The following is an 8,355-nucleotide window of genomic DNA, read 5'->3' as shown; positions in this document are numbered from 1 at the left end:
AAGTATATTCTGGAAGAACTAGTCAAGAAATATTTCTGTGTGAGGCAGAGTTAGTTCTTATGGATGTTTGGTATCATGGCTAGGGCCAGATTTGAACCTATTTGAGCTGTTCCTAGCAAGAATCTTTGCACTTGGAAGAATGTTGTCTTCTACATTGTGCGTGGTCTTTTTTCCTGCATAGTCCTATCAAATGTCCTGTATCTCCTCTTGGGTTTATTAGCTGTGCATTGTGGCCAAATACCCAGTTGTCACCTCATCAGGTACAGAGATTCGGGTCTGGCTGAAGAGCTGACTATGATGAGATGAGGTCAAGTCCAGACCTGGCAATTCTGCTTTTGGCTTAATGGGGTGAGGTGAGGACAGAGGAGGTAGCTGAAGAGTTTCAGCAGGCCAAAGGTGATTTCCATTTTTTCTTAGTTTGCCGCTCTAGGAAGAGTAACAGCACGCTTATCCCTTTTGGTATTTATAGGGTTTCCTGCAGCAACATGGTTTATAAATAACAAGAGATCTCGGGACAGTTTTCAATAACAGAGAGAAAGGAAGTTTAGCCTTTCTCAGAGTTTAAAAAGCTGCTGCTTGTGATGCTTTTCCTATGATTAGAGCTCCAGTCACAGTGTCTGTGGTTCAGTAGAGCTGTCCAGGCAACTTACACCCCCTCCCCCTGCTTTTTTTTTCCATTATACAATTAACTTTCAGCACCCTGAGACAATCTTGCCCAAAGCATAGTCTCATCTTTGCAATTTCAGGCAGCATCATCTTGCAATTTTCACTCCCTGCTTGCAGCAAGGTTAATGCCCCCCTGAACTGACATGCCTTTGGCACATCTGCCTCTTGGCAGACTTTCTCCTGTCCTCCTGCCGTGACAGCCTGGAGTTTAGGCAAGAATGAAAGTGCTGATGATTCTTGGAGGCTCTCAGCAATATTCTCCCACACATTTGGAGCTTGCTGGGCTTTGCTGAAGAGCATTGATACTTTGGGAATACTCTCTTCAGTGGAAAGGACTCTGATGGCAGGGACAGAAACAATATGCCATAGAGCTTGGGGGACTTCTCTTAGTGACTCCAATTTCTAGTCAGATAGAAATACATTAAGGAATCCAACCAGGAGATCTCTTGCTGTCCAGAGATCCTGGGAAGCTCTGATATTGCTGGCCACAAGGTCAGGGTTAGTTGGTTGTTCACCTAAGGAAATGTAGAGCCTTCTGGAGACTGGGTTTATGGACTCTTTAGCCTTGGTGCTGGCTCTGGGTGCTAGCATTGGCAATCTAGGAAATGAGGCTGTTGGGAAAGCAGTGTTCTTGGTCTGTAAGGAGAGCAAGAGATCCCGAGCAGACAGGAACTGTGACTGGCATGATAGAGCATTGCCTTTGCATTGCCGGTCCTTTTCCTTTTAGTGTCTTTACTCCTTGGCTTCCTGGAGTGAGATGTAAAAGCCTGTCCACATCTCAGCCAGCTCCTGTCAGCACTGTGGCTGAGGGACCACTTACCTCTCATGCTGGGGGCAGGTCAGTGCCCTGCAGGGACTATCTCCATGATGACTCTGAGATAAATGCCAGCGGATGTAGGGAGGCTCTATTGTGGAGAGTGTACAGTCTAGTGGCAATGATCAGGACACGTTTTGAACAGCATGGCCAAAGAGTGATGGCCTCCTCCTGATCCTGTGCTTGGTGCTATGTTGGTTTCTATTGATACTGTGCTGCTGGAGTGGCCCTGGAACCCCCATGCTGGGGGTCAGCATTTTGTTGGCACTGGTGTCTGCAGTGACTTTCTGCTCAATACCAGTCCTTTGTGAGAAGCCTCAGGTGAAGTGCAAAGAGATGATGTTAGAATTCCATGCTGAGTATTAGGGAGGAAAACCGTCCTAAGGAAGAGGTGGAGGATACCAAAGGTTGGCTGGAACCAACTTCCAGAAGGACTGGAGTCCAGCGTGTTGGTAAGAAGTACCTCATCCCCAATTAGCGAATCTGTAGGAGAACTGACAGTGGGAACTATGTTCATATACATGTGGGATCTACATAAGTGCTTAAGAATTCATTATTACATGTAACGTTCAGAAAAAGGGAGCTTATTTCTCAGTCTTGGCCTCTAAACTTGTCAATTCTAAATTTAACCAGACCACATGCTGTACAGCTGATCATCATTTTTGTATTTGCACAAGAACTTTTTTAATGGCAGTATTGTTTGCTGCAGTGCAGAGGGGGGTCTTACTGGTTTGTTTTTCCTAAAACTTGACATTGTGTCATGTGTTAAGAGGTTAAATAAAAGGCTCATTTAAGAGAAACAACCAGTACTGGGGCTGCACTGAGATTCTGGGTGAGGCTGCTGGGGACCCCCTAGAGGATCACATCCGAGGATGTTCCCAGCCCATTCAGTCACTGCAGAAGCAGAGGTCACTGCCTCTTGGCTGCCTGACAAGAGCTGAAAATGTCACACTGACAGGTTTCTTTAGAAACCTTATCTAGTCTAGTTTCTTTGACTCTTGCTGTAACTCTGTGCTTCTTTCTCCTCCCTTTCCTGTCCACACACGCTCTGCAGTCCCATCCCTTTACAATTCCTCCCTTGCCTCCTGCTTGTCTACCTTCACCTTAACAGCACAGAGCTAGTCCCTCATCCCCATCCTTCTCTATTTGTGGCGGCAACCACCATAGCCATTCCCCTGTTTCTGTCCTTTCTGCCTGACACTCATCCTTACTATTTTGTAAAGTGTCCATCTCTCCCCTCCCTTCTCTTGCTGTCTCTGGGACACCCATTTCATCTCTGAAAATGTCACTGACAGCTTCAGCATTCCCCTGTGCTACTCTTTGTAACTCCCCATTAGTCCTCTTTACGGACTGTGGGGTTTGGGGGAAATTCTTACAAACTTAACTATCATCTCCTTGAGGTTATCACACATTCCCAGAGGAATTTCCAAGCCAAAAGCTCAGCCTGTCAGATACACCATTTTGAAGATGATCATCAGTTCCAGCTCAGCATAGCCAAAAGACACTCTCTGACCTTCCCTTCCAAACATTATAAATTACTAAATGCTGCCATCTGCTTGGTCGCTTATGGGCATTATCTGGGTGTCATTTTCTATGGAAATTTCTCTATACATTCTTACAGCTGGGCCCTGCCTACAACATGGGCCCTGCCTACACTGTGGGTAATACAAGAACTGTTAAGAGTCTTTTTGGATGATATTTTTAATATATGACTTGTGTGGAGTGGTATTGTATTAGTGCTGATCCTCTAAGCTTTCTGTGCCATCTTGTAGGATATTGCTACTGGTGCTACCCCTAGCTCAGAGTCTGCTTGAGCTTGGCTTCCTGCAGCTGACATAATTGAGCTGTGTCATGTCCTGGTATCAGCCAGTCCACGTTCTCTGCAGTCCTGGGCACCTCCCCAGGCACTGTCAGACAGAGTGTAAAGCAGATTAACCACCTGGGGAAGAGTCAACCAAACCACAGGAGTATCTCACCAGAGAGGGTCTTCCCAAGACCTTGGGAGCCAACAGTGAGACATATCTATGCTTCAGAAAGGACTCTGGAGGTGTCACTACCTATGCCAGATGTTGGTGTCTATACATTATAATCATTATAGCTACCTGACACACAGGAGTACTGTGCCAGATTCTCAGGTCTAGCTCACCAGCGTGGGTTGGCAGCATCAGCCCTGTAACAAAGGTTAAGCAACTTCTGCTGCTGACAGAATTGCCAAAGGTTTGACCCTGTGAAGGCCCAGCAAGGAGTTTTCAGGGTAATGAGGGTTTCCAGTTCTGGTGAAAGTCAGTGTTGATTTCTGCTCCTGAATCATCTCCAGCTTCTCAAAATCCCTGCTTTTGAATCTGCTCAACACCTAAATATGAGTTACTTACAAAATCGAAAGACCACTTTCACTTAGGACCAGGTGCTATTCAGCTTTCTTCTAAAACTAGCCCTCATGTAAATGTGCCTGCATATTGGTTTAGCTTAACACTACTGTGAACCTTCCCTTAGCCTAATTTTAAGCAGAGTTTCATAGGTGATTTCTTGAGATATACTTATATAATATAGCTTAAAAGATAACAGTCTTCAAAGATGCAAACTTGAAAGGTGCTTGGGTTGCACTCTGTAAGGTCAGTCATGAAAAATGAAGCAGGCCCATGCATATTAAATCTCTCACAGATAAACACACATCATGAAGACATCCAGACATAGAAACTTGCTTCGTTCTGGAACAGCTTCCAAGGACAAACAGAGAGCTCTGCCTGTAAAAATAAAATATTTTTTCCTGATAGGTTGGCTAGTATCACCCAGACATGGCAGGCTGAAAGTTTATTTTGCCTTCTTCAGAAATATTTTTGTTTCCTTGAATGAAATGTTCCATCAAGCACTGAGTCCTTGAGTTGACTCTTGATCTAGTTCTGGTCCTCAAGTTATTTCATTTAATGCTTTCAGGCATCTCTGCACTCTGCTGCAGTCAACAGTGTTGACATATCCCCACACACTGGAATCTGCTCACTTCAGGATGCTTATCTGCCCATGGCAGGAGCCCAGTTACATTGAGACCCTATGCAACAGTCTCTGGCCAGATTTGCTGCTAATTGTATGATGGGTCTTTCTGCATTTTCCCCCCCAGCAGCCAATCGCGGAGCAGGTCAGTTGGTATCTTACTGCCTCCATGGACCAAAAAGGGCGTGCTCGCCCTTTTGAAGAATACATCTGTGCTTGACTTAAAAATATTTTGTACTAGAAAAATAACAAATTAGTATCTGTGATACACAAAGGGAACTTGTTTACGTTTAACTGTTTCCAGCTACTGGCCAAGAATGATAACATTTGGCTGCAGGAAGTCCCAGCTGGGCTTCTCACCAGGAATGTTCCTCTTCCACGTTGCAGACAGGGCCCTTCGTTGTGCGTCATCACCAGCACTTGGCTAGCTGGTTGGTCTTTTGGACAGCAGTGGCCAATTGAATTTTTTGAGCTCTGCTTTTCAGGCTAAGATGCCTAATTTCTACATGTAAGAAACCAAGATAAAATTCTGTCTATCAGTATCAAAGCTGCAATTTGTTGGCTGTCCTTACATTTGCACCAAACATGGATAACCCCAAAGAAGAGAGCTAAAGGGTTAAATCTAAAATGTAGGGTAGTCACCAAGCAACTATTTTCCCTTCTGTATACAATGCTGTGTTATCATTGTGCTGCTCAGAGATAGACGTGAATGACACAGTGAAGTGGGCCTGGGAAGTGTAATCAGCTTCATGTCCCTTGCTCCTGCAAGCTGAGCGGTCTGTTTAGAAGAATAACTTCGAAGTACAGGGCACCAAACCAGAAAAGCACATTCCGAGTATCAAAAATCCAACTGATCTGTTCACTTGACTCACTATTTTTCTGTATCTCTGAGTTCATGTCAGAAAGTTGAGGAATCTCAAACTGTCTGCATATGTCAGCCCAGCATTTCTGAGGACGGCTGGCTGGCCGGAGTAACCTTTTCTAAAAATGACCTCCTGCCAAGACTGGATTCACACAGCAGGCAAGCTTTGGCACTCATTGCCCTTCTCAGGAATGAAATGTAGCAGCTTACTTGTCCAGAATGATCCCCCAGTATTTTACACTCAGTGTTAATCCAACAGCTATGAAACCTCACTTCTCTCAGAAAAGCCTTTGCATTAACCTTGGGAAAGTCCCTAAAATATAAGCCAGAGTAATTTTAGAGGGAGGCCCCCAACTGAGGAAGAATTTGAAGACCTGCCATGAGCAATGGGGGTTCAGTGTAATATGGAAAGCATCAAAGCATGATTGATAGGGTTGTAAATAGTGTCACATGGAGGAATGACCTGAGAGAGGCAAACTCTGTACATCTCCAGGCTTGTTTTGTTCATCATGAGAAGGCAACTGCAGTGTGTTGCTGATTATCTGTGTTAATGGGGTTTTCATGCACTGGAAAACAATAAGAAACTTCCTACGTTTTGAAACATTACATTTGTGTGTAATCTCACTCCAAGCAGTGAGATTTTATTTTTGAGGAATGCCATGTCAGTGCTTAAAACCAAGTGCAATGTCTTCGTGAAACTGGGACCACTAACAGAGGCAGAAGGAGCTTATGGTTGTGTCTCAGGAAGCTACTGCTGAAAGTGCATTGCAGGACCGAGACAACAATTTTTGTAACACCATTTTACCGATTCTGCATTCCTAGGTTGTCTTTTAGATCCTACTAACTCTGCCCCAGAATCCTTCAGTGGAAAATATCTACCTATAATCGGTTTCAAAAGGCAATTATAGATGAGTCTGGTTTTTGGAAAATCTCAGGAAGTGGAGAGCAAGTGCATTGGACTGGGCTTGGACATGAACTAGATGGACAGGATGGCACAGGGACTGGCAGGACTGGAAGGAGTCTCTGGGCTGTGGATGTGACTCCATCCAGCCTGCAGGGATGGAAATGGTGTCCAGCTGTTTGTGTCCCCACTCCTGTGCAGACGTTGACACACTGAAAGCCACCATCACAAGAGACAACTCGCTGACAGTGCTAGTGATGAGGTCAAGCACTGAGAGTGCACCAGCACTCAGTCCTTCACTCTTTCTCTTCTGTTATGGCAGCACTTGACATCCCAGCTGGAAGTACTCAGGACTAGTGTGGAGGGAAAAGGGTGCTTCTGATCTGTCGAAGAGGACTTTAGCATCATCAAACTGCTGTTCCCCATAGATGGTAATTTTCAGCTTTTACAGACAATGTGAAGGAAAATCGTTAACACAGAGACCTGAAATGCTTTCAGCATCTTGTTAGGAAATTGATTTGGTGTTGGATTCAGATGGCAAAATAGCCCATTTCCCTTGCTGCTGTGCCACACAGAGGGGATTGGAGATGGTTTCTTCCAGAATAAACTTGCTGTAGATGCTGCACAGATATGACACTGATGTGCTGCAGCTATAGGTCAATGTTAAAGGTAAGATACTAGAATGTAAAGAGATACTAACAAATGCAAGGATGATGATGCAAAGTCTGAGCGATGTAAAGGTACTGAGAGATGCAATAACGAGAGATGCAAAGACAGATCCAATGACAGGTTGGATGTCAGCACATGAGGTTTGGTGGTTATGTTGTGGCTACTGCCCAGAAAAGAAGCTGTTGCTTTCAGTCTTATTTGGAGAGAAAGGGAAAAAACAATCCCAGTGAGATAAAATGTAGGATGCTGTAGCATTTTTTCATTTATGTACCTGAATCTCATTTAGCATTAACGGGAAGAGGTGAGTGGGTTGAGGAGTATCAAGGAGTGTGAGAGGGAGAGACTGCTGGAATCGCACCCTGCCTTCCCTGAGGCAGGCCCAACAGGCAGGCAGGAGGCATGGTATGGTACGGAGGATTCCCTGTCCTCTTTCCACCTCACTGAACACAGTGACTTAAGGGACAGGGGGCAATGGTGACAAGTCCCTGCCTGGCGCAGCAGGTACCTCTCCTCCATGACTGCCCCACCTTCCCGGGTGCCCTTGCAGAATAGGTACGAGGCTCTGCAAGTGGAACCAAACAATAACGAGGACAATGGTTCATCTAGCTTGAAGTTGTCGCCAAGGTTAAGTTGGCCTATGCCCTGCGTCAAAACTGCTTCCATAAAGAGAAAAAGATTGTCATAGCATTGTCATAGCAGACTCCTCCCTGAAGGGAACAGAAGGCCCAGTGTGCAGGCCAGACCCGCTTCTTAGGGAAGTCTGCTGCCTCCCTGGGCCCCGAGTTAAAGATGTGAAGAGAAAGCTTCCTACCCTGGTATGGCCCTCGGATCACCATCCATTACTGATTTTTCAGGTAGGCAGTGATGAAGTTGCAATAAGAAGTCCCAGAGCAATCAAGAGAGACTTCAGGGCCTTGGGACCATGGGTTAAGGGATCAGGAGCACAAGTCGTGTTCTTCTCTACCCTTCAAGTTGCAGGGAATGACGAGGGAAGAAACAGGAAGAGCCCACAGATCAGTACCTGGCTCCGAGCCTGGTGTCACCGGCAGGATTTTGGGTTTTTTGATAATGGGTCAGTCTACACGACACCAGGCCTGCTGGTGACAGATGGGGTACACCTGTGTCAAAGGAGGAAAAGTATCTTTGCACAGGAGTTAGCAGGGCTCACTGAAAAAGCTTTAAACTAGGTTTGAAGGGGTGTCACGATCCACTATTGGGTTGAACAATTTGGCAGAGGTTAAACCCCCTTGCTTTCCAACTGACCTCAGATAATTCTGGGAGGTTGGGGGCGGCTGGGCTTAACTTCTGATTAACTCCAATATTTTATCGTGACTAGGTTCCTTTTACATTCTCGGAAACAGAATTAAGACTCAAAACAGAGTCAAGTGCCAAGTCACTTTATTTGGCCAACAATAAATGCATGAGAGAAAAGCAGAGAAAGAGAGGAAAAGCAAG

Source organism: Egretta garzetta, unplaced genomic scaffold (genome assembly GCF_000687185.1).
Source record: "Egretta garzetta isolate BGI_Z169 unplaced genomic scaffold, ASM68718v1 scaffold401, whole genome shotgun sequence".
Taxonomy (NCBI): Eukaryota; Metazoa; Chordata; class Aves; order Pelecaniformes; family Ardeidae; genus Egretta; species Egretta garzetta.
Note: the sequence above shows the minus strand (reverse complement) of the source record.